Source organism: Erinaceus europaeus, chromosome 13 (assembly GCF_950295315.1).
Source record: "Erinaceus europaeus chromosome 13, mEriEur2.1, whole genome shotgun sequence".
NCBI classification, from domain to species: Eukaryota; Metazoa; Chordata; class Mammalia; order Eulipotyphla; family Erinaceidae; genus Erinaceus; species Erinaceus europaeus.
Window position 1 is genome coordinate 23,257,741 of NC_080174.1, and position 26,236 is coordinate 23,283,976.

The window sequence follows — 26,236 nt, forward strand, 5'->3', positions numbered from 1 at the left end:
GACCTAGATCATATCAGTAAGGTCTACAGTTAATGGTATTTATAAACCTCCCAAATATTTGGGAGCTACTATCTGCCCTAATCCAGCTTTCTGGTCCTATCCTCAACTTGGACAACATCTTTTTAGACAACACTTTTTAGCATACCTGAAAATTAGCTGTTGGGCTCAGGAAAAAAAACTACTGAAGTCACAGCCCCCTTGGAATATACCTAAAATAGACTTCCTACCTTCTTCCCATATGAATACCCTTAGTTACATCTGCTCTATTCTTACCTTTAGGTTCCTGATTATTTAAAAAAAAAAAAAAAAACTGTTCTGCCTTATATCTTACTGACTTTCAGCCATCAAGTTGCAGATGCTACCATAACCACACCTGATGCTACCACACCAACCTGACTTCCCTGGGCAGATAACCTCATCAATGTGTCCTGGCACCTCACCTCTCCCAGAGCATTACCCCACCAGGCGAAGATAGAAACAGGCTAGGGGTATGTTATCTACCTGCCAGTGTCCATGCTTAGTGGAGAAGCAGTTTCAAAAGCCAGACCTCCCACCTTCTACACCCCTATAAAGTATTTTGTTCCTTGGGCCTGGGTGGTGGTGCACTTGGTTATAAGCACACAGGAGGAAGCACAAGTACCCAGGAAAGGATCCAAGTTCCGGCACCTGCAGTGCTTCTCGAGTGGTGAAGCAGGTCTACAGGTGTCTTTCTCTCTCCCTTGCTATCTCCCTTCTCCTCTCAGTTTCTCTCTGGTCCATCCAATAAAACAAGAAAAAAATGGTCACCAGGAGCAGTGTATTCATAATGCCAGCACTGAGCCCTAGCAATAATCCTGGAAGCCAAAAAAAAAAAAAAAAAAAAAGAATTTTAGTCCATACTTCTAGAGGGATAAAGAATAGAGACTTCCAATGGAGGGGATGGGATACAGAATTCTGGTGGTGAGAATTATATGGAATTGTACCTATCTTATCCTACACGCCTGTTAACATTAAATCACTAATAAAATAACTGTTTAATAAGGCAAAAAAATTACATGGAAATGAGAATTGAGAGAGACAAATACTAATCAAAAGACTGCAATCAACTTAACCTTCAAAAAAGGACTATGGGCAAGAATATAGCATCATGAAAAACGTTTCTAAACAGTCAAATTAGATGTAGTGCAAAAACAGTAATTATAGTCATAGAGTTTTTAATGTACCACAAAAGATTATGAAATATGAACTTAATATTATTTCAGAGTATCAATTTGTGACATTTTCACTTTACTTCACTCACAGAGGTGTTCTTGAATCCCTAACTCAAGATCTAATTTCTCCTAACTAATTCAAAATTCTAGAAAGGATATTAGGATAGAAACCTATCCTAATAGCTCTTAAAGTATTACGATGGGGACAGAATACTCCAAAGGCAAACAGTGTCAAAAGAATGAGGATAATTTATAACAAAGAAGTTGGAATAACAGATCAAGTACAAATGAACTGGAGTTATTTTAGATAACTTAAAGAATAAGGATTTTGCACAATTTAATAGTTCTTAGTGTACAACAAATGTTTTACCTTTTGTGTTGTCTTATTATTTTGCCTTAGAGTTCAGTCTCTTCCTAAAACAACACACACACACACACACACACACACACACACACACACACACACACGGATACATGGAAATCAAGTGCTTTTAGTTTCTGTTTTCATGAAAACCACTACTATAGCATGTTTGCATATCAGTTTGGATAGACCATGCTATATTGCAGTAACAAACAACTAGCCAAATTTTGGTGGATGAGAATAATAAGGTTTTATTTCATTTTCGTGTTTTATCTTTCACATGGATATGTATAGGTGTGTATGAGGGAGTGTTTACTGTCCATAGTTACAAGGACATCTGACTAATGAAAGTTCCACCTGAATACATGCTTTAACATGACTAAAATTGTAGTGGGGAATGATGAATCTTGCAGGTTCTTGAAGTTTCTGTTAGAAATGCTACATGTCACTTTTCCACATGTTATTGCTAAAGTAAATATTAGGGACACTTCAAGAAGCAGAAAGTAAAACAAGGGAAAGCACAGAACCTTCCAAAGGGAGGGAAATGAAGTCCTACCATATGTCAAAGGAGGAGGAGATTTATAAATATTTAGTAGATGGAATTGATGATCAATACGATGTGTCCCAATGTGTCTGGATCGTCTGCAAGTACAGAGCAACTTGGACAGAACACCTGGCTGTATGAAATAGGAAAGGGAACACTGGGTGGATGAGGTTAGATAGGGCCTGATATAAAGAAACACTGAAGTGGAGGAATTGGCAGTACTGCAGTGGGTTAAGCGCACATGGTGCAAAGTGCCAAGGACAGGGGTAAGGATCCCAGTTCGAGCCGCCAGCTCCCCACCTGCAGAGGAGTCGCTTCACAGGCGCTTCACAGGCAGTGAAGCAGGTCTGCAAGTGTCTAACTTTCTCTCCCCCTCTCTGTCTTCCCCTCCTCTCTCCATTTCTCTCTGTCCTACCCAACAACGACAACATCAGTAACAACAACAAAAACCACAACAATGATAAAAAAACAACTAGGGCAACAAAAGGGGAAAAAAAAGCCTCCAGGAGCAGTGGATTCATGCAATGAGCCCCAGCAATAACCCTGGAGGCAAAAAATCCCCCCAAAACATTGAAGTGGTGCAATGTTGGAAGTCCAAGGAAAGCCTCGTCCTCTGGGAGAGAACCAGTCTTAAAAAAAATTAATTTAAAAAATTTTTTATTTATTTATCTTCACTTTTTTGCCCTTGTTTTTTAATTATTATTGTAGTTATTATTGTTGTTGTTGTTGATGTCATCATTGTTAGATAGGACAGAGAGAAATGGAGGGGGAGGGGAAGACAGAGAAGGGGAGAGAAAGACACCTGCAGACCTGCTTCACAGCCTGTGAAGTGATTCCCCTGCAGGTAGGGAGCCGGGGGATGGAACCTGGATCCTTATGCTGGTTTTTGCGCTTCGCACCACTTGTGCTTAACCCGCTGCGCTATCACTCCACCCCCCCCAACTTTTTATATTTATTTTATTTTAATGAAAGATAGGTATAAAAGGAGAAGGAGGAGGAGAAGAAGAAGGAGATGATGATGAAGAAGAAAAAGGAGGAGAAAGAGGAGCAGGAAGAGAAGAAAGGAGGAGAAGAAGGATGCCTGCTCTGGTATATGGTGGTGTGGAGAGTGTCACTTGTGGCTGCGGGACGCAGAAAAAGGAGTTTTGGAGCAGAAAGGGAACTCAATCCTTTATTTGCACTGGCACCTCAGAGTTGGGTGAGAGAACAGCAGTTTGGGCAGCGTGGAGGTAGCAAAAATGGCCGCCTAGCACAGCAACCTTCCCTGTGTCTAATCACCGAAGTGAAAGGTGGGCAAGAGAGTGAGGTGCGAAGAAGGGCTTTTATGGGAATAGCTCTGGCAAGAATGGGAAGGGGGAGGAGTAACCATAGCACTCCAGGGTAGGATAATAACTCTCCTGAGAATGGGAAGTGGGAGGAGTAACCAAAGCACTCCAACTATTGCGGGGACTCAACAGTGCCCTGAGGGCACAACATGGCAGATGTGACTGCATCTGCACAATTTCCCAGCAGGAGAGTTGAACCTGGGACTTCAAGAGTTTTAGGCATGAGCGAAATTTACATAGCCTTTATGCTATCTTCCCTAGTTTTTTTCTAGAGCCTTGCTCAGACTTTTGGAGGTAATAGAATCTGGCATCTTCTGTTTTGTAGATAGAGAAGTCAGGGTGGGAGAGAAAGAGAAAGAGAGATTGATCTTTATAATATATATATATATATATATATATATATATATATATATATATATATATATATATATATGTATATTATTGGATAGAGAGAGAAATTTAGAGGGGAGGAGGAGATAGAGAGGGAAAGAGACAGAGAGACACCTGCAGCCCCATTTCACCACTTGCAAAGCTTCTGCAGATTGGAGCCAAGGACTTGAACCTTAGTGCTTAGCATAATGTAATGTGTTTGCTTAACCATAAGCTTCACTGCTTGACCCAGAGAGAGATATATCTCACAGCACCGAAATTTCCTTCAGTGTGGTGAGGTAGGGCTTGAACCCAGCTTGTGGACATGCTAAAGCAGTGCACTAAGCAATTTGCCTGCTCAGACTTTTTACTTCTAAGACCCACATGAAACTGCTGTGCTATGTCCCTGGCACAGCTGTGAAGATGTTAATGTATTTAGATTGTTCTCAAAATTTCTTCCTGTTCTTCCTGCTCTTTTTAGAAAATCAGATAATATAAATCTGAGACTTCCTCAAATTCCTCTTTCCCACCGTTTTCACTCTCTTCAATACTACTCGGATCAAATGTTTCCTTACTCTCTGTTCCACAACATATCTTTTTTTTTTTTTTTTCCCCAAGTAGAAGACTGATAAAGACTGTTTAACATTTGATCTTTTCTTTCTCTTTCATTCTATGATGTGGGGGTTTGGGATCATGGTAGGTTGAATATGACCTTATGTGACGTGGACTGGTAAAGGAATCTGCTTCATGCAATCTACCTAAACAATTCCCTCTGTGAGTTGGGAGGGGTGACTTGAAATGCAGAATTGGGTTCTTTTTTAATTCTTCCTGATTGCCATGGATTCATTGGGGCTTTATGTCTGCATGATTTCATTGCTCTAGGCAAACCTTTTGTTTATTTGTTTGATTTTCATGTAGAGGACAAGTGGTAGAGTGGAAAAAAGAAGGAAGAGAAATACCCTTGCATTACTTTACCACTCCTGAAGCTGCCTGCCTCTTTGAATGATTCTTCCAAGGGATGGCTAGGGGATTGAACCTCAGTCCTAGCACATGGTCAGCTATGCTTTCTACTAGGTACACCAACTTCCAGTCCCCAGAAATCAGAATTTGATACAGGGGCAATTCCCTCAAAAGGGAAAGAAACAGTCTGCAAACACAAATGAAAGTGTACAGAGCAGAGTCCCTGGATAAGGAGACCAGACTCTGTCTCTTAAGAACCAAACATCATTATCAGCACTAGTCTTTTCACAAAGGGTGTTACTATATCGTTGTTCTTTCCAACTACAATTAGTTACACTTCTCCCTTGCTGGCCCAACAGAAGTATTGAGCACACACCACTGTGGTATGTGAACTGGAAGAGAGGGCATTGTTGCTCACATAACAGACTTACTGTACTGGTGAGGATCATCTTTGTTTTCTACTTAAGACAACATTGAGACTGTGGGAATCTCAGGCATGAAATATTGTAAGATTGTGTGTTGGAAAGTCATTTCAACAGTAGAAGTTAAGATTGCAGACCTCATAGCTTCTGATCTTCCATAGAGACCTAGATGGAACTGAGTATTGTTTGCAAGGCTCTGGATATATAATTATCTTTCCAGATGTGTCCTCAGGAGACTAAGACCATAAGACCCCTGGAGTGTGTGTAAGGTTTTATCTGCAAGACCACACACAGTATGTGCAACTTCTCATTTGTACATCTCCAGCCTTATCCAGTCAGGTCCTCAAAGGTTGCCTCAGATCTTTCCTTATTTTTCAGAGGTATTTGCTGTCCATTCTGTAAGTTGACCTTGACTAGTTCCTCCTTTTTTATGCCCAACTGGTCTTTTTTTTTTTGTCATTTGCTATTGTTTGAACATTTATGCCTGGCACAGACATTAGTTTTTGAATTTCAGTAGATTATCTTGATTATAATCATTCCTAGAAGTAAGCTCATATTTCACTTTGTCCATGAATCCTCTTTTATCACTTCTATTGGAAGGGACCTTGCCTCTTTTTTCTTATTCTGCATATGGACTCAATCTCTCATTTTCCCAGCTCCCCATTTATTTTGTACAAATAAACTATCTTGCATTTAACACCATGAATATTTTTATACTCCCAAGAGCAACATCATTAAAAACTAGGCCTATATGTGTAGCCAGTGGGAGGGAACATGTAAAGATGCAAATACACCTTTTATTGTTTTATATATATATTGGTTATCAGTTATAGTTACTTAGCATACTGAAATATAAATGTAATTGTCTCACATTTTCTGGGAAGTTTAGAATTCTGCTAGAATCTCTACAGATTCTGGAGTCTCATTCCCTTAATTACTTACCCTTATCCCCATTTCCTATTCATATAAATGTCAGACATTTTTTTTTTATCTACTGGCTTTTCGTGCTTAGAAAAGGCATTCATAGGGAGTCGGGAGGTAGCACAGAGGGTTAAGTGCATGTGGCATGAAGCACAAGGACCAGCGGAAGGATCCTGGTTTGAGCCCCCAGCTCCCCACCTGCAGGGAAGTTGCACCACAAGCCGTGAAGCAGGTCTCCAAGTGTCTATCTTTGTCTTCCCCTCCTCTCTTGATTTCTCTCTGTCCTATCCAACAACAATGACTAACAACAACAATAAAACAACAAGGGCAACAAAAGGGAAGAAAAGAAAGAAAGAAAGAAAGAAAGAAAGAAAGAAAGAAAGAAAGAAAGAAAGGGCACGCTTAGTAGCAGACTATCTTGGAACCTTGGAGCAGTGGTAGTGATTAAGATTTGGTACCACGTGACATAAATAGGGTATTTGAGACTTCTGTCCTTCAGATCTATTTTAGAATGCTTTAGCTGAGGGCTTTCTCACTAGCTAACATCTCTTCACAAGGTTTGGTATATCTGATATGATAGGCCCCACACACCTATAGACTTTTCTTCTCAGCATGGTATATCTACTGAAATTTTCACTCCCATCTACTTTTTGCAGTCTTACCCAGGGATCTATCATTCTGGATTGCTTTTCTTCAGACAGAGAGACAGAGGGAGAGAAAAAGCAAGAGATTACAGCCCTGAAGCTTTCTCCATTGTGTTGGGAGGCCCGGTATGAACCTGGGTCATGAACTGTCTTTACCGTCTACCTCAATTTTCTCTTTTAATCAAGCAAATTTAGCTGTAGTTTTGCCTATGCTCTGATTTCCAGTTTCTTTATGTCACATTGCAGAGCAAAACAGCTAGTCAAAGTGTCATGCTAAAAAGAAGACCCTCTCTGTGATGGAAAGCATCCCAGTGGAAGAGCAACTCAAGTTAATCTTTATAGTAAGTAGCGGGTTTTTTTTATAGTCATTGTAAAACTTGTACCCAACTTGTTTTGATGTTCCTTTGAGGCATAGTGCTATCCTCAAAGCAAGCATTTTACATGAGAAAAGATTCATTTGCTTCATTGTCCCCTTTTCTTTTCTTTTTTTTCCTTTCCTTTTCTTTTTCTTTCTTCTTTTTTTCATATAGTATATACCTTTTCTCCTCTAACCTTCAGATCCCTGTCTATAGCTTTTAATTGGTTGCCATTTTCATCTAAAATATTAGAAGATCTAACATCTTGAAAGATTACATATCCAAATATATCCATATATATGAGATAAAATCTATGTTACACAATGGCTTCAGGCAAGTATATCACTACCCTTCTCTTCTTCACTCAGCAGAAAATCTGTCAATATCAAAAATAAAGTAGCCAAGTACCTAAATATGAGGATTATTTTTAGGGAGACAGTTATCCTTAAATGTAACTTCTTAAGTGTTTCAATATACTATAAGGAACTATTTTTTTCAAAGTGGGGCCCAAGAACCCCACTTGGAGAATTAATGATGATTCACATTACATTCTTTATAAGTTACTTGTGGAATTCAAGGGGAATTGTGCAAAAGCTGTAGTGGAAATTTATTCTTTCTTCATCTCTGTGTAGGAAGAAAAAGTATTTCTCCTTTCTTAGATCAAGTGAATTTTTTTTTTCGCCTCCAGGGTTATTGCTGGGGCTTGGTGCCTGCACTACAAATCCACTGCTCCTGGAGACTATTTTTTCCCTTTTGTTGCCCTTGTTTATCGTTGTTGTTGTCATTATTGTTGTTATTGCTGTCGTTGTTGTTGGATAGGACAGAGAGCAATCCAGAGAGGAGGGGAAGACACAGAAGGGGAGAGAAAGATAGACACCTGAAGACCTGCTTCACTGCTTGTGAGGCGGCCTCCCTGCAGGTGAGGGAGCCGGGACTTGAACTGGGATCCTTGTGCTGGTCCTTGCACTTTGCTCTATGTGCGCTTAACCCACTGCACTACTGCCCTGCCCCCCAAGTGCATCTTCTGTCATGACCCATTTGCCTTCTTATGAGGATTTATTATGCCATGTTAGCAGCAATACCCTTTCACATTCATTTTGTTTTCACATCTGCTACTATAAGTAGTTTTGTTTTTCTAAATGAACACTTAAGTCATATTATGCACAGATTATTGAACAAGCTTTTACATTATAGACTTATCCAGTGCATCTTTTTTTTCTTTCAGTTAGGTAGGGAGCAAACATTATTGGGTGGCATTGTCAACTATATGAAGATATGAGTCAGAGAAAAATTGACCTTATTTGGAATACGGTTTATAACCCAAAGTAATGATTAGGGTTTATCTGGTGTGAGCATAGGTCATATGGACATAGATTCTTTGGAGGAAAGCCCTAGACCCTCCAAATGAGGGAGTATTAGTGCAGCATCACTGGGAAAGATGCCACATTTCCAGTTACCCATTGCTGACTGTTTCTTGTGAACTCTCCTATGTGAATTCTGACAGTGCTTGTGTGTGAGCTCTGACACAGTATCCTGCTTCACTTGGCACACATTCCCTCCTGTCTGTTCAGTGACTCACTGAGTGCTCAAAGCACATTTTTTCCCTTCCCTGGTGGCCAGTTGTAGTTATTGGCTGACTCATTTTCTCTTTGGAACAACTCAGCACTCCTGTGCTAATGCAGTCATTTGATCTGATATGCAACTGTGCAGAGTCCAGCAGAGAGACATAAAACTTTATCTACCATCAGACTGAAGGTTCAGATTTGTCATGTCTGTGAGAACATCACAATTAAATCCTTAACCACCTTCTACCTGTTGCTACTCATGAATCCTATATATGGTTGTCTTATGGCCTCCCAGTGTATAGAAACTTCACAAATTGCAAAGACTTGAAAGCACCAGTGGTTAGGAAATCAAATGCAGAAGTATCCCTTTTCATTTATGTTATAAGAAACAAAGAGCTTTTATTTCTGCAATTTTTAATTATTTCCCTTTCCCCACTTTTTAATTTTTCACACATATGAATAGTTTGAAGTACATTATCTGGAACTTCTATGCAGCAGACACAGATCTCCTGTAAGCTTATTATGTTTTATAATCTTTTTAATTATCTTTATTAATTGGATAGAGACAGTCAGAAATTGAGAGAGGGAGAGGGAGAGAGGAAGAGAGTGAGGGAGAGGGAAAGGGAGAGAGAGAGACCTGCAGTACTGTTTCACCACTTGCAAAGATTTCCTCTTGCAGGTGGGGACAGGGCTTGAACTTGGGTCCTTGTGCATTGTAACCTGTGTGCTTAATGAGGTCCACCACCATCAGGGCCCGGCTGATTATATTTTTAGCTAAGCTACCAACTATATTAAAAACAAGAACTCAGTCTTCAGTTTCTTTTCTTTCTGTCCGAGAGCCTGTGTTGGGAGGTTGAAATCAATGTAGTCTTAGAAACTCAGCTTGCTGAGAGAATGAATGAGGTAAAGTCTCATGGAAAAGCCAAGTATGTTGAAGGAAAGGTTGTTTAGCCAGTCGTGTTATTTTATTTATTTCCACACACTTTCTGCACCATCAAAGGAAAGCTTCTCTTATTCTTGGATAGGAAAAAATCCATAATGACTCAATGCAATTTCAACTCAAGGGTCAAGCAAATAGCTAGCATGTAGCTTAAAAAAAATGTTTGTGGGGAGTCGGGCTGTAGCGCAGCGGGTTAAGCGCAGGTGGCTCTAAGCACAAGGACCCACATAAGGATCCTGGTTCAAGCCCTGGCTCCCCACCTGCAGGGGTGTCGCTTCATAAGTGGTGAAACAGGTCTGCAGGTGTCTATCTTTCTCTCCCTCTCTCTGTCTTCCCCCTCCCCTCTCCATTTCTCTCTGTCCTATCCAACAACAATGACAACAATAATAACTACAACAATAAAACAAAAAGGGCAACAAAAAGGAATAAATAAATAAAAATAAATATAAAACAAATTTTTTCCCTTTTTTAAAAAAAATTTTATTTAAGAAAGGATTAATTAACAAAATCATAGGGTAAGAGGGGAACAACTCTACACAATTCACACCACCCAATCTCCATATCCCACCCCATCCCTTGATAGCTTTCCCATTCTCCATCCCTCTGGAAGCATGGACCCAGGGTCATTGTGGGTTGCAGAAGGTAGAAGGTCTGACTTCTGTAATTGCTTCCCCGCTGAACATGGGCGTTGACTGGTCGGTCCATACTCCCAGTCTGCCTCTCTCTTTCCCTAGTAGGGTGGGTCTCTGGGGAAGCTGAGCTCCAGGACACATTGGTGGGGTCTTCAATCCAGGGAAGCCTGGCCAGCATCCTGATGGCATCTGGAACCTGGTGACTGAAAAGAGAGTTAACATACAAAGCCAAACAAATTGTTGAGCAATCATGGACCCAAAGCTTAGAATAGTGGAGAGGAAGTGTTAGGGAGGTACTGTACTCACTGCAAACTCTAGTGTACTTCTGCTTTCAGGTATATATTTTGCAGTAGTTTATGGATACTTGTGAACACATGCTCTCTCTCACAGAAACTGGTGTATATCTAGGTTTTGGGACTTTGTTAGAAAGTGAACCACCTGAGATGAAATAAGAGTATACTATGAAAGGAAAGGTCTCACCCGAGTAATGAAGCTGAAGGGTTGTCATTCCACACGTGAAGTCTCTGGACACAGTCTGAAGTGAAACATGTTGAGGTGGCAATTGTTGCATTGGTTAGGTTGTGATCGGCGGATGCAATATTATTTGATATGGATTGGGAGAGGCATATGGGAAAGTGGGCCCTGTCCAAGGGTTCCAGGACTGGGGGAAGTAGGGGCTCTATAGTGGAGATGTGGGGTTCCTGCTGTCTTAGGGTTCAAAAAGACAATCGATAGTTAATGTTATCATCACATTATTTGGTAATTGGGTTAACTTTGAAAAGTCCTTTTGTTAGGGTTTGCTGTACAGTACCCAGTATCTTGTATATAGCTGTGCTATTGGATGCTTGTGATCTACTTGGTCTAGGCTTTTGAGAGAGTCCACATATCAAATACACAGCCTATATATTAAAAAGATTCAGTTTGTGTTTTGAAATACTTTGAGACATACAATTGGTTTTCCCCCTCTCATATTAATTAACTAATGATTTATATGTCTACATTTTACTAGGAGTGTACATAAACACCATTCCCACCACCAAAAGACTGTGACCCATCCCTCCCACCCACTCCCACCCCCCACTAGCCCTGGAAGCTGCATGTCTACCCCTCACCACTGGGTTTTTACTTTGGTGCCCTACTTACAATTTGGTCAGGTCCTGCTTTTAGTTTCCCTTTCAGATCTTCTTACTCAACTTCTGATGATGAGTGGGATCATCTCATACTCATCTTTATCTTTCCGACTTAGCTCACTTAACATAATTCCTTCTAGCTATGTCCAAGATGGGTCAGAGAAGGTGGGTTCATTGTTCTTGATAGCTGCATAGTATTCCATTGTATATATATACCACAGCTTTCTCAGCCACTCATCTGTTGTTGGGCACCTGGGTTGCTTCCAGGTTTTAGCTATTATGAGTTGTGCTGCTATGAACATAGGAGTACACACACCTCTTTTTGGTTGGGTGTTATGGAGTCCTTGGGGTATAACCCCAGGAGAGGATCATATGGAACGTCCTTGTCTAGCCTTCTGAGAGTTTTCCAGACTGCTCTCCACAGAGGCTGTACCAAATTACATCCCCACCAGCAATGCAAAAGGGTTCCTCTGTCCCCACAACCTCTCCAGCATTTGTTGCTGCTGTCCTTTTTGATGTATGCCATTCTTACAGGAGTGAGTTGGTATCTTAGTGTTGTCTTAATTTGCATTTCTCTGACAATCAGTGACCTAGAGCAGTTTTTCATATGTTTGTTAGCCTTTTGGATCTCCTCTGAGGTGAATGTTTTGTTCATATCCTGTGCCCATTTTTGGATGGGGTCATTTGCTTTTTTGGTGCTAAGTTTGCTGAGCTCTTTATATATTTGGTGATTAGTTTCTTGTCTGATGTATGGCATGTGAAGATCTTCTCCCATTCTGTGAGGGGTCTCTCTGTTTGTTTAATAGTTTCTTTGGATGTGCAGAGCTTTTATTTCTGCAATTTTTAATTATTTCCCTTTCCCCACTAAAATTTTTCACACATATGAATAGTTTGAAGTACATTATCTGGAACTTCTATGCAGCAGACACAGATCTCCTGTAAGCTTATTATGTTTTATAATCTTTTTAATTATCTTTATTAATTGGATAGAGACAGTCAGAAATTGAGAGCGGGAGAGGAAGAGAGTGAGGGAGAGAGAAAGAGAGAGAGACCTGCAGTACTGTTTCACCACTTGCAAAGATTTCCTCTTGCAGGTGGGGACAGGGCTTGAACTTGGGTCCTTGTGCATTGTAACCTGTGTGCTTAACCAGGTCCACCACCACACTGGTCTGTGTGCCTATTTTTGTTCCAGTACTATGCTGTTTTGATGATGATGGCTTTATAATATAGTTTAAGGTCTGGGAGTGTGATGCCTCCATTTCTGTTTCTTTTCCTCAACATGGTTTTGGCAATTCTTGGTGTTTTCTGGTTCCAGATAAATGATTATAGTGTTTGTTCTATTCTCTTAAAGAAGCTTGGTGGAACTTTGATGGGTATTGCATTAAATTTGTATTTGGCTCTGGGGAGAATATTCATTTTGATGATATTTATTCTTCCAATACATGAGCATGGGATATCATTCCGTTTCTTGGTATCAGTTTCTATTTCCTTGAGTAGCGACCCATAGTTTTGATATGTTGCTGTATCTGGTTGGCCAAGATCTTGTTTAATATTTTGGCATCTATGTTCATCAGCGATATTGGTCTGTAGTTTTCCTTTTTTGTTCTGTCCCTATCAGCTTTTGGTAGCAGGGTGATGTTGGCTTCATAGAAGGTGGAAGGGAGTATTCCTGTTTCTTCAATCTTATGGAAAAGCTTAAGAAGTATGGGTACTAACTGTTTCCTGAAAGTTTTGTAGAATTCGTTTGTGAAGCCATCTGGTCCAGGACTTTTGTTGTTGGGGAGATTCTTAATAACGGTTTCAATTTCTTTGTCTGTGATTGGTGCATTTAGATTTTGTAGTTCTTCTTGGTTCAGTTTTGGAAGGGCATGTGCTTCTAGGAATTGTTCCATTTCTTCCAGATTCTCTAGCTTGGTGGCGTATAGTTCTTTATAGAAGTTTTGCAGGATTCTCTGGATTTATGTGGTGTCAGTTGTGATAACTCCTCCATCGTTTACAATTCTATTAATTTGAGTCTTCTCTCTTTTTTGTTTGGTGAGTCTGGCTAGGGGTTTGTCAATTTTGTTTAATCTTTCAAAGAACCAACATTTGGCTTCATTGATCTTTTGTATGGTTCTCTTATTTTCGATGCTGTTTATTTCTGCTCTAACTTTAGTGATTTCTGTCCATCTGGTTGCTTTAGGGTTCCTTTGTTCCTCTTCCTCTAAGTCCTTGAGGTGTGCAGTAAGGTCGTTCATTTGAGCTTCTTCTTGGTGTTTAATATGTGATTGTATGGCTATAAGTTTCCCTCTCAGTACTGCTTTAGCTGTGTCCCAAATATTTTCATAGGTTGTGTCTTCATTTTCATTTGTTTCCAGGAACATTTGAATTTCCTGCTTGAGTGACTCTCTGACACAGCGGTTCTTGAGGAGTATGTTGTTTAGTTTCCAAATTCTGTGACTTTTAATAATTTTCTGTTTGTTGTTAAATGTTAGTTTTACTCCACTGTGGTCTGAGAAGATACTTGGGATGATTTCAATGCTCTTGAATTTATTGATGTTGTCTTTGTGGCCTAACATGTGGTCTATCCTTGAGTATGTGTTATGTGGATTTGAAAAGAAGGTGTTTTTTGGGGTGAAGCACTCTGAAAATGTCCAAGTGGTCTAGTCTGTCAATCTCTTCATTCAATTCTCTTGTATCTTTATTGGTTCTCTGCTTTGTTGATCTGTCTAAGTGTGAGAGTGGGGTATTGAAGTCTCCCACTGTTATTGTATTACTATTGATGTATTTTTGAAATTCTTTCAGTAGGTGCTTAATGTATATAGATGGTCCCTCATTGGGTGCATAGATGTTAATAATTGTTAAGTCTTCTTGGCTGATTGATCCTCTAATCATTATGTAATATCCTTGCCTATCTTTTATTACTTTATTTAAGTTAAAGTCTATCGTGTCTGAGATGAGAATGGCTGTTCTTGCCCTTTTTTTGTGGTCCGTCTTCTTCTTCTAGCATTTGCCCTTCTTCCTTAGCCAGTCAACAACGTCAGGTTGAGCCTGATGTAAAGTTTCGAGACCTCTTTGTGGTACGTTAGCCTGTAAGATAGTTTTCCATCCTTTCACTTTAAGTCTATGTTTATCTTGTTGTGACAGATGGGATTCTTGCAAGCAGCATATGTTTGGGTTATGATATCTGATCCATACCCCCACCCTGTGCCTTTTGATGGGTTAGTTTAAGCCATTGACGTTTATTGATATTATGGATTTAATGTATTGTAGTGCCAATGTTCAAAAAATTTTTTTTGTTTGCTCTGATATATTGCAAGTATTATAGTGATGTTCTTGTTTATAAGAGGTCTTTTAGAACCTCTTTCAGGGCCAGCTTGGTGATGGTTGCCTCCTTTAACTGTTGTTTGTCTAAGAAGGTTTTGATCCCTCCATCTAGTTTGAATGAAAGTGAAACAGGTCTACAGGTGTCTATCTTTCTCTCCCTCTCTCTGTCTTCCCCCTCCCCTCTCCATTTCTCTCTGTCCTATCCAACAACAATGACAACAATAATAACTACAACAATAAAACAACAAGGGCAACAAAAGGGAATAAATAAATAAAAATAAATATAAAAAAATATTTTAAAAAAACTCTTGAAAAAAATGTTTGTGGATACTTAGGCACATAAAAGAGTGAGTGCCTCATGTGAATTTGTACATGTGTATGAACATCTAAAATTTCCATTTATTGTCTAGTGGATGAAAGTAGTTTCAGGGTCTCTAAAAATATTGGCAGCATATACAATGGCTATGATCTTGAGTTTTGAAGTTACAGATTAAATTCTGTCTAAACATATACCAGTTATGTGAACATGTGTAGTATCAGTCAAACTTTTAAAGTCTCAGTTGATTCCATTTATCAGATGTGCGTAATAACAGAAGCCACTTCATAGAGTTGTGGTTAGGATTAAATGAAATGATTAATGCCATGTACTTCGCCAGGTAACTGATATGATCAATTAATACACAAAAAATTGTAGCTGTTCCTAGTACTGCTGGTTGATTAAATGCAGACTTTGAGGTGTGGGGCAATTTTGGCTGATACTCATGTTTTGTTTTTAGTGCTGATCTGAATTCCTGAGTATTCTGAGACTTAAAGGAAAAAAAAACACTGAATTCTCATGAAAAACAAAACGAAACTGAAGTAAATTAAATAAAAGTACTTGGTATACTCTCACTGGCCTATTGCTAATATTTTACCTCGTGGAAAGCTGGATACATGAGTTTTGGTAGAAGACAGAGTTGTTCCATCACTTTTATCCCCAAATATGTAACTAGCATTCTGACTCTTTCAAAGGTTAAATTTCTATCTTATGTAACTGTGTCAAATTACTCAGTGATTTGAATGATTCCAATTCATTATGACAACTTTGACCCATAAACCACTCCCCAAGCCATCCCAAATAGATAAAGATAATCTATTGTCAGCTAAGCTGAGGTTTAATTTTTTTTCTTTAATTGGTAAGAGACATGTTTTTCAAGTGATCGTACAGTTTTTTGAGGAATTTTCCATATTGAGATATCAAAGAGACTGATTTTGTCCTTATGGTTTCTGTATTAGGTATAAGCAATACACTTAGCAGTAATACATTTAAAATCATCAGAATCAGTTAAATTAGCTTAAACTTTTTTTTTCTTTAGGAAAATCACATTTTATTTCCCCAAGAGCGATAACACAAATACGACTGGGTATATCTTACACTACTATAACATATAACATATAATATATATGTTTTATATATATATATATAATATATAATAATTTTTAGTTACATTGCACATTCTATCTTTTAAAAGCAAACTTGGAGAGCCTTTTTTTTTTCATTAACAATGGTTATTTCTGGAACAAAACAAATGTGAATGGAGAAGCACTTGTTTAGTTTATATTTCCCAGTGAGCTCTATTTGACCTTCACTTCAAGGACACACAGCAGGAATGCTGTCTGGAATACGCCACCCTGAACAGAGGATAAGTTTGTTATATCCCTAAGCAAAATCTGCATCAAGTATTGGCTCACTACTTGACAGAGGAGGAAAAACAACAATACTCTGAGCTCTTTTTTATTTTGGAAAAGTTCATTTTTTTCTGTCTTATTCTCAATACAGGTAAGGATTTGAAGCTCTGTGGTATTGTAGTATATTTCTTTTGTGAATAAGTAGGAGACACTTATTGTTCTTGTAAAAAGATGATGAGTTCTAATCCTGAGGGATTCCAAATTCTGCTGAAGATAACTACTTTTGGACTAAGACTGGTCTCTTGGCTTGAAATTACACTGAGTCAAATGAACACTTTCCAGGGTTTAACTTGACCACTCTGTGACTTTTGACATTGTTTAACAGCCTTTTTCTCTGAAACAGTATTCTTTGGTTTCTATGATCCTCCAGTCCTAAGAAAATTATCTGCTTGATGTGACAAGAATTCTTCTTTCCTGACAGATCCTGTAATGACTGCTCTTCCTGCGATTTGTGCTGTGATTTTGCTCAATTTCATATCACACCGGTGATAACTTCTGGTCATGTGATTCACTTATAGCATTAGCTACTACATGTAGGACAAAGAATAGATCATCTGTATTTCTGTCACTGAAATCTTTATTTCTACCTCTTTACTATAATTCTTCATCAAAATATTCTGGTAAACACAAATTAAACTGTCTCTCATTCCCAAAAAATAATCTATTTTCAAGTCTTGCAGAATCTACATTCAAATCATCTCATACTTGTCTCTATCAGGCCATATTCATTACCAGTATTTTGGTTCAAGCTACTCTCTCCTTAACATCTGCATCTTGTCCTCAAATTCCTTGACTCTTTCTCTCAAGTTCCAGAGGTCAAGAAAGTTTAAATAGACAAATGATCATTTCTCTCGGATGAAGAAGATCCTTCAAAAAATGTACCACCATCCTCATGATAAAATGAAGACAAGGCAGATCACCTGAGTAATGACTGTATCAGCTTTGTCATGCGCAAGGCTCAGGTTCCAGCCCAACTCCTACCTCACTAAGGGAAAGTTTTGGTGCTGTGATAACTTCCCTTCTCTCTATCTCTTCATCCACCTCTCTCTGTCTCTCTCTCCCTCTCCCTCCCTCTCTCTCTCTCTCTTTAAAATGTCAGCTGGAAGATGCGACAATAGCATTATAGAATATTATGTATGCTCTGATGATCTCTTGGTGTTTCTCTTGTCTGTAGTTATATAGCATTAGTTGGATGGACCATTTTCTATCTGTCCTCTGATCCTCTGCAGATTTTCTCTCTGCTTGGAACAATTCCTTGCCCCCCCCTTTTTTTTTATCTGGGTCACACTCATACACCCTTTCAGCTGAGAGAGCATTTCATCTGGGAAATTTTCCTTCATCTTTCTGCAAGTTTCAGATCTGCACTAGATGCTCCTTCTTGCACTTCTACAATGTCTGTTGCATTTACATCATATGATACGTCCTCAAACAACACAAAAGAATGGACAAAGTCAGACAAAAACAAATTCTAAGACTCTAAAATGGAACTGAAGTGAGCAAAAGAGAAGATTAAAAGGCGGAGGAGATGAGATGGGGCCTCAGTGAACTATGTATGACAGAGACTGACATTTTGTTGGTGACCTGGTATAGCAACACAGTTTGAAAGAGATGAAATGATTTAATAAAACATACAGTCTTGTAAACCAATGTTGCGTCCAAAAATAAAAAATATTTTAATTTCTATTTACTTATACCTGTCCTTCAAGGATTCACTTAGATTGGGAGCAATATCTTTAAATATTTTATTTATTTTTTAATTTTTTTCCCTTTTTGTTACCTTGTTGTTTATCATCCTTGTTGTTAGTATTGTTGTTGGTATTGCTGTTCTTGTTGTTGGATAGGACAGAGAGAAATGGAGAGAAAAGGGGAAGACAGAAAGGGGGAGAAAAAGTTAGACACCTACAGACCTGCTTCACCGCTGCCTGTGAAGTGGCCTCCCTGCAGGTGGGAAGCCCGAGGCTTAAACACCCATCCTGATGCTGGTCCATGTGCTTTCCGCCATGTGCGCTTAATCCACTAGCCACAGCCTGGTTCCCTTGGAGCAATATCTTATCAACACAGTGCCTTAACGCCTTCCTTAGTACTTTGCATATTGTAGGCTAGAAGTCGATAATTTATAGAATTAATTGTCTAGTTGATAAATCAAGGTGTAAGTAACTTAAGTCTGTTAAGCAAGCTTAATATTTTCTTAATGTTTTATTCTCCCATATCAGTTTTGGGATTATTTGCCCATAGTTCAGTCAGTGACATTTTTATACTGATTAGTTGGGATCAAGCTACTAATGACATCTTCTAAGGTTGTTCTCTTGCTGCCATTCCATGAGAAATGGAACGTGTCAAATGCATAGAAGAGCTGAACTTTTTCAATTCTCCAGGATGCTAAGACAGATTAGAATGACACATACCACACTTAAAAAAAAAATGATCCTGGTGCAAATTGGTGGAGGAGGATCTGGGATGGAGTGTTTTGCAGAAAACTGAGAAATTTTACACATGTACCAACAACTGTATTTACTGTAAACCATTAACCCCTGCAAAAATATATATTGGAAAGAAATGAAAAAAAAAGGATGAGTAAGTGAGGAACAGAGACTAAAATACTTTTCTAAATTAGATTTATCTGTAAGTTCTAAATAAGTGCAAAAACTATTTTGAGTGACCTGGTATGAATTATGGTATTACTATTAAATAGCCATTTTGTTTTGTACTTCTGTGTGAAGTAAAAACACTTGCTCTGCTCATTTTTTTCTTTTTGGTAATATTCAATGTTAAGGAGACATATGTCTTTTCTGCCAAACTATAAAAATCCTCAGAATCCAAAGGATACTCCATTTGACCATCTGAATTCAAGCTGTGTTTGGGTTTGGCAACTTTTTAATTTTTTCCCCCTTTTCTTGGCAATGGAAAGATGTTTGATTCTTATGACTTGGTAGACCTCAAACAGGCTTACATGCAAACTGTAGACTTTATGCTGTGGATGGGGAAGGGGGGGCATATTTGCCCCAAAATGATGTGAGCATATGATATTTTTCAAAAGTAGGGAGGAATTATTTTTTAAATGTCTTTATTGATGGATTAATGGTCTACAGTCAATATTAAATACAACAGTTTGTACATGCATAACTTTCCCAGTTTTCCACATAACAATACAACCCCCACTAGGTCCTCTGCCATCATGTTCCACGACCTGAAACCCTCCCCCCTGCAGAGTCTTTTACTTTGGTGTAATACACCAACTCCAGTCCAAGTTCTGCTTAATGTTTTCTCTTTTGATCTTGTTTTTCAATTTCAACTTATGAGTGAGATCATCCTATAGGGAGGAATAATTTTTAACCATATGCTTGATTCTGAGTTTCTTATACGGTCATATTCAACATTTTTTTTGTCTCCAGGGTTATTGCTGGGGCTCGGTGCTTGCACTATGAATCCACTGCTCCAGATGGTTATTTTTTCCATTTTATTGGGTAGGACAGAGAGAAATTGAGAGGGGAAGGGAGATGGAGAGGGAGGGAGACAGACACCTACAGAACTGCTTCACCAAATGTGAAGCTTTTCCCCTGGGGAGCAAGGGCTCAAACCCAGATCCCTGAGCCAGTCCTTATGTTTAGTACTATGTGCATTTAATCGGGTGCTTTACCACCCAGTCACCCTCATTTTCAACAATTCTTTTTTCATATTTTGGGATTTCTCACTCATTATTGTTGTTGCAGGATTTTCTCCCTGAATAGTAGAAAAAATGGTTTGTCTATTTTTCTTTTTGTCACCAAAGTGGCATGACTGACCAATCCACAAATCCCTGTGGTCTTTCTTTCTCCCTATATCTTCTTTTTTCTTTTTACTTGATAGGACATAGAGAAACTGAATGGGAAGATAGAGTGGGAGAGAAAGATAGATGCTTGCAGCTTTGCTCTACTGCTCATGGGACTTCCTTCCAGCAGGTGGGGAATGGGAGCTTTAACACTGTCCTTCCACATGGCACTATGTGTGCTCAACCAGGTGCACCACCATGTGGCCTGCTATGATTGTCTGTTTTTCAAGGCTTAAAAATAAAGTGTTGAAGAGACCCTTTTCCCTCTATTTAATAGTTTGGGCCGCCTTATCAAAAATTAGATATCCATAGGTCTGGGAGTTTATTTCTGGGCTTTCAGTTCTGTTCCACTGGTCTGTGTACCTATTTTTGTTCCAGTACCAGGCTGTTTTGATGATGGTGGCCCTTATAACATAGCTTGAGATCTGGGAGTGTGATGTCTCCATTTCTGTTTCTTTTCCTCAAGATTATTAGTCAATTCTAAGTCTTTTCTGGTTCCAGATAAATGATTGTAATTTTTGTTCTATTTTCTTAAAGAAACGTGGTGGGACTTTGATGGGTACCACATTAAGTTTGTATATTGCTCAGGGTGGAATATTCATTTTGATAATATTAATTTTTCCAATCCATGGGATATTTTTCCATTTCTTTGTATCATTTTCTATTTCCTTGAATAGTGACTCATAGTTTTCATTATACAAGACTTTCACTTCTTTGGTCAGGTTTATTCCTAGATATTTTACTGATTTTGCTGTGATAGTGAATGGGAGTGATTACTGGACATCTTACTCTTCGGACATAATGTTTGCATAAATAAATGCTACTGATTTTTGTACATTGATTTTTGTATACTGACACCTTGCTATATTGCCTAATGATTTCCAGAAGCTTTCTGCTGGATTCTTTAGGTTTCTCTCTGTATACTATCATATCATCTGAAAATAATGAGAATTTGACTTCTCTTCCAGTCTGTATTTCTTTGATTCCTTTGACTGCTATGGAGAGAACATCCAGTACCATGTTGAAGAGTAATGGTGATAATGGACAATCCTATCTAGTCCCCAATATGAGGGGGAACCCTTTCAGCTTCTGCCTGTTGACTATGATGTTTTCTATAGGTTTGTTGTATATAGACTGCACTATCTTAAGGAATTTTCCATCCATTCCTATTTCTGTAGTGTTTTGATCATGAACAGATTCTGGATTTTGTCGGAGGCTTTTTCTGCATCTATTGAGTTAATCATGTGGTTTTTGATTTTGCTTTTATTGATGTGGTGAATCACATTGACTGACTTTCATATACTGAGCCAGCCTTCTATTTCTAGGGCAAATCCCACTTGGTTGTGATGAACAATATTTTTAATACGCTACTGTACCCAGTTGGCTAAAATTACTGTACCAGTTGGCTAAAATTTTGTTCAGTAGTTTAGCATCTATGTTCATCAGAGATATTGGTCTGTAGTTTTCCTTTTTTATTGTGTCCCTGTCTGCTTTTGGTATCGGGATGATTTTGGCTTCATAGAAGATGGAAGGGAATATTCCTGTGTCTTCAATGTTTTGGAATAGCTTTAAAAAGAAAGGTTTACTGAAGTTTTCTTTTTATAGAATTCATCTGTAAAACCATCTGGTCCTGGACTTTTATTCTTGGGAAGGTTCTTAATAACTGTTTTGATTTCTTTGTCTGTGATTGGTCCATTTAAGTTCTATAGTTCTCCCTGGATCAGTTTTGGAAGAGTATATGTTTCCAGGATTTCTTCCAGATTATCCAGCTTGGTGGCATATAGTTGTTCCCAGAAGTTTCACATGGCATTTTGGATTTCAGTGGTGTCTGTTGTGATAACTCACTTATCATTTACAATTCCATTTATTTGAGTCATTCCCCCCCCCCCCACTTATTTTTAGTGAGTCTGGATAAGGCTTTGTCAATTTTGTTTAGTTTTTTCAAAGAACTAGCTTTTAGCTTTATTGATCTTTTGTGTGGTTCTCTTATTTTTGATGTTTATTTCTGCACTAATTTTAGTGATTTCAATCCTTCTGGTTACTTTAGGGTTCCTTTGTTCCTCTCCTTCTAAGTCTTTAAGGCATGCAGTCAGGTTGTTTACTTGAGCTTTTCCTTGTTCTCTAGTGTGTGCCTATATGGCTATGAGTTTCCTTCTGAGTACTGCTTTAGTTGTGTCCCAAATATTTACCTATTTATTTTAAATTTATTTATGAAATAAAATAAAAAAATACTGACAAGATCATAAGATAAGCGGAGTACTATTCCACACAATTCCCACCACCAGAGTTCCATATCCCCTTCCCTCCCTTGAAAACTTTCGTATTCTTTATCTCTCTGGGAGCATGGAACAAGGATCATCATGGGGTGCAGAAAGTGGAAAGTCTGGTTTGTGTAGTTGCTTCCCCACTGAGCATGGGTATTGACAGGCCTATCCATACCCCCAACTTGTTTCAATCTTTCCTGAGTGGCACAGGGCTCTGGAGAGATAGGGTTCCAGGGTACACTGGTGAGATTGTCTGCCCTGGGAATTAAGGTTGGCATCATGGTAGCATCTGCAACTTGATATCTTAAAAAGCATTAAGATATAAAGAACAAATTGTTTAACAATCAGTAACCTAAAGTCAAGAATATAACAAATGATATTTGGGGTGTCCATTTTGGAAAAAGCTAGTAGGTTTATTTAAGGTCTGTTGCAAGGGGCCCATGATGGTAGCTCATATCTTCATTTTTATTTGATACTAGGAACATTAGAATTTCTTCCTTGAGTTCCTCTTTGACCCAGAGGTTCTTAAACAGTGTGTTGTTGATTTTCCATGTTTTGTGACTTTTACTAATTTTCTTTGTTGTTAAGTGTTGGCTTTATTCCACTGTGGTGTAAGAAGATTCTTGGGATGATTTCAATGCTCTTGAATTTGTTGATACTGTCTTTGTGGCCTAACATGTGATCTATCCTTGAGGAAATGCCATGTGGATTCGAAAAAAATGTGTATTCCACTTTCTTGGGGTGTAGAACTCTGAAAATGTCCAGGAGGTCTAGTCTATTCATCTCTTCAGTTAATTCTCCTTTTTTCTTTGTTGATTCTCTCCTTAGATGATCTGTCTAAGTGTAATTGCTATCTGTAAATGTCCTTGATATAACATAGTATGGAATACATATTATCTCATTTAACTTTCACATTTCCTTAACACAACATCATTTCCCCCCACTGAACTGATGAAAAGAATGAGGCTTATACAAGAAAAGTGATTTTATCAGACAAATGCATATAGTTTGTCTCAGTTTGTCTCTCAAATGCATATTGTCTTCTAATTGTTTGTTCTCTGTACTTACAAATCTATGTCCATCTCTTGGGACTTATTCTGTCATCTAAAAATGTCCTGTTTTCCTCACTTACTTAGAAGCTTCTGTTTCTCAAAGCTCAACTCCTTAAACAACATTTTTAAATTCTCTTAGTGATTCTTAGTAAACTAACAATTGTGAAATAAAAATAGTCAAATGGGTAATCCCTATAGAATTTATTTTAAGTCTTTATTTTTAATTTTACATTTTTTCTTCTCAATAAGAGAGAAGGAGTAGACCACTGCTCAGCTCTGGCATATGGCATATGGGAGTTATACTTGCAAAATATGGTACCTCGGACAGAAAAAAAATGTTATTATTATTTTTAATTTTTTATTGGGGAATAAATGCTTTATATTAGAAAATAAATATAACAGTTTGCACAAGCATAACATCTTCCAGTTTTCCATATAACAGTACAACCCCCACTAGGAGCCAGGAGCCTCCTTATGCTGGTCCTTGTGCTTTGCACCATTGCGCTTAACCTGCAGGACTACTGCCTGATTCCCAGTTAGTTGTGTTCTTAGCTAGGCTCTTTCAGCTTTTAGCTGTCTAACACCCTTGTCATAATTAGTGTTTTCTTCCAGAGTCTCATTTGTTGTTTCTGTATTTCTGATGACAATTCTTTCAAACTCTTTAGTCACTCCTGTGATTATTTCCTTAACTAATGTTGAGATGTTGACCTCATTATTTTGTGCTTCAACCTTTGGGGGACTTTTAGCTGGACTTGTGTCTGGGTTCATTTCTCCAGTATTTCTTCTTGTTGGTTTAACCATTCTATAGAGTATGTTATGAGGTCCCTCTCTCAGTACTTTTCAAATTACTGATAATTCTTGCCTGGATTGACTTGTGTCTAAGTAAGGTACTTAAAGGGTTCACAGTTGTGGAAATTAACAGTTGTTTCAGTATTATTTTAATCCCTGAGTTGGAGCACAGTAGCTTTAAAAGCCTCTTTTGCTTCTGTTAATCTGCCTTTCCTTCCCTCAGCTTCTTTCTTCAGTTCAGTTATAGTATTAGCTTCATGATTGTTCAACAATTTGTTTGGCTTCATATGTTAACTCTCTTTTCTACCACCAGGCTCCAGATGCTAGCGTGATACTGACCAGACTTCCCTGGACAGACAACCCCAACAATGTGTCCTGGAGCTCCGCTTCCCCAGAGACCCACCCCACTAGGGAAAGAGAGAGGCAGGCTGGGAGTATGGATCCACCTGGCAACACCCATATTCAGTGGGGAAGCAATTACAGAAGCCAGACCTTCCACCTTCTGCATCCCACAATGACCTTCGGTCCATACTCCCAGAAGGTTAAAGAATAGGAAAGCTATCAGGAGATGGGATGGGATATGGAGTTCTGATGGCGGGAATTGTGTAGAGTTGTACCCCTCTTATCCTATGGTTTTGTCAATGTTTCCTTTTTACAAAAAAAAAAAAAAAAGATAATAACTGACCATGAACAGAAAAAAAAAAGCCTCTTTTGTTCTTTTTCTTCCTTGTAGGTTATGGGAGCCTCAGGGCTTTTAAACTATAAATAGGCTTCTTAGCTTAATCCCTCACTCCTGACCAAGAGATAAAGCAGGGTGTGGGAGAAATAGCACAGTGGTTATGCAGAGACTCTCACATCTGAAGGATTCAAAGCTCTGGGCTCAATTCAGCTTCTCTGTTCATCTGGGCAACATTACTGGGCCCTGTGAGTTTCTAAACAGGCCGTTTATAGTCTGTAGGTTCTGAGGTAACTATTCACTATGTTCTCATCAGGAGAACAACATGGAAAGTCTCCTACAGCACAACCTCACTGCTAGGCCACCGAGGTATAGATCTCCTCCTGAGTTTCCTGGTTAGTTCTCTGCCCACTGGTGTCGGCACAGGGCCTCCCCACTGCTTTTCCCACCTCTGAGGGAAGTAGCAATGGAGACTCACAGTTGCACTTGGTAAATCTTAGGGGATTCCTCTCTTCCCTTCAGCCGTCTTTTTGTTGGTGAAACAGACTGGAGGTGGTGCCTCAATTGGTAAACTGCTGGACTATTACCAGCCACTTAATCTCTCCCTAGGCTTCTCTTTGTCCACAAGTCACAGGTATTTGCACTTACTGGTGATTTGGTGGGTTCCTGAAGTCATTCTAGTCCTTCCTTGTTGCAATCCCAGATGATCTCCTTTGGTATTCCTAGTTGACCCAGGAGAGGAGAGGAGAGGAGAGGAGAGGAGAGGAGAGGAGAGGAGAGGAGAGGAGAGGAGAGGAGAGGAGAGGAGAAGAGAGAAACACAGCTGCAGCTGCTCTGTAGCCCTGCCTCCCCCCATAATTATTTTCTTTAGTATTTTATTAAATTATTTATTTTGGATAGGTACATAAAAAAAGTTGAGAGGGAGAGGAAAGATGATCAATAGTTAATGATAGATAGATTGATAGCTACATGATAGAACACTTGTAGCACTGTTTCCTCACTTGTGAAGCTTCCCTCCACAGGTGGAGTCTGGGGGCTTGAACCCAGGTCCTTGTGCACTCTAGCTGGTGTGCCTCCACTGGACATGCAGACTAGCAAATTTAATGCTCAACTGCTGAACTACTTTATTTATTAATTTGTATTTTATTAATTAACTTTATTTATTGGATAGAGACAGCCAAACATGAAGAGGGTAGGGGCAGATAGAGAAGGAAAAAGAAAGAAAGACACCTGAAGCACTGTGTCACCATTTGA

General features: G+C 38.8%; 1 long non-coding RNA gene across 1 annotated transcript in view; it reads left to right on the top strand.

The window, feature by feature from the left end:
- LOC132542699 (uncharacterized) overlaps window positions 1–25,726 on the top strand; it is a 72,005-nt gene extending 46,279 nt beyond the window's left edge. The window contains exon 3 of the long non-coding RNA XR_009553665.1: window positions 24,620–25,726. This is a non-coding gene — a long non-coding RNA (uncharacterized LOC132542699). The remainder of the gene's footprint in view (window positions 1–24,619) is intronic.
- The last annotated feature ends 510 nt before the right edge of the window (window positions 25,727–26,236 follow it).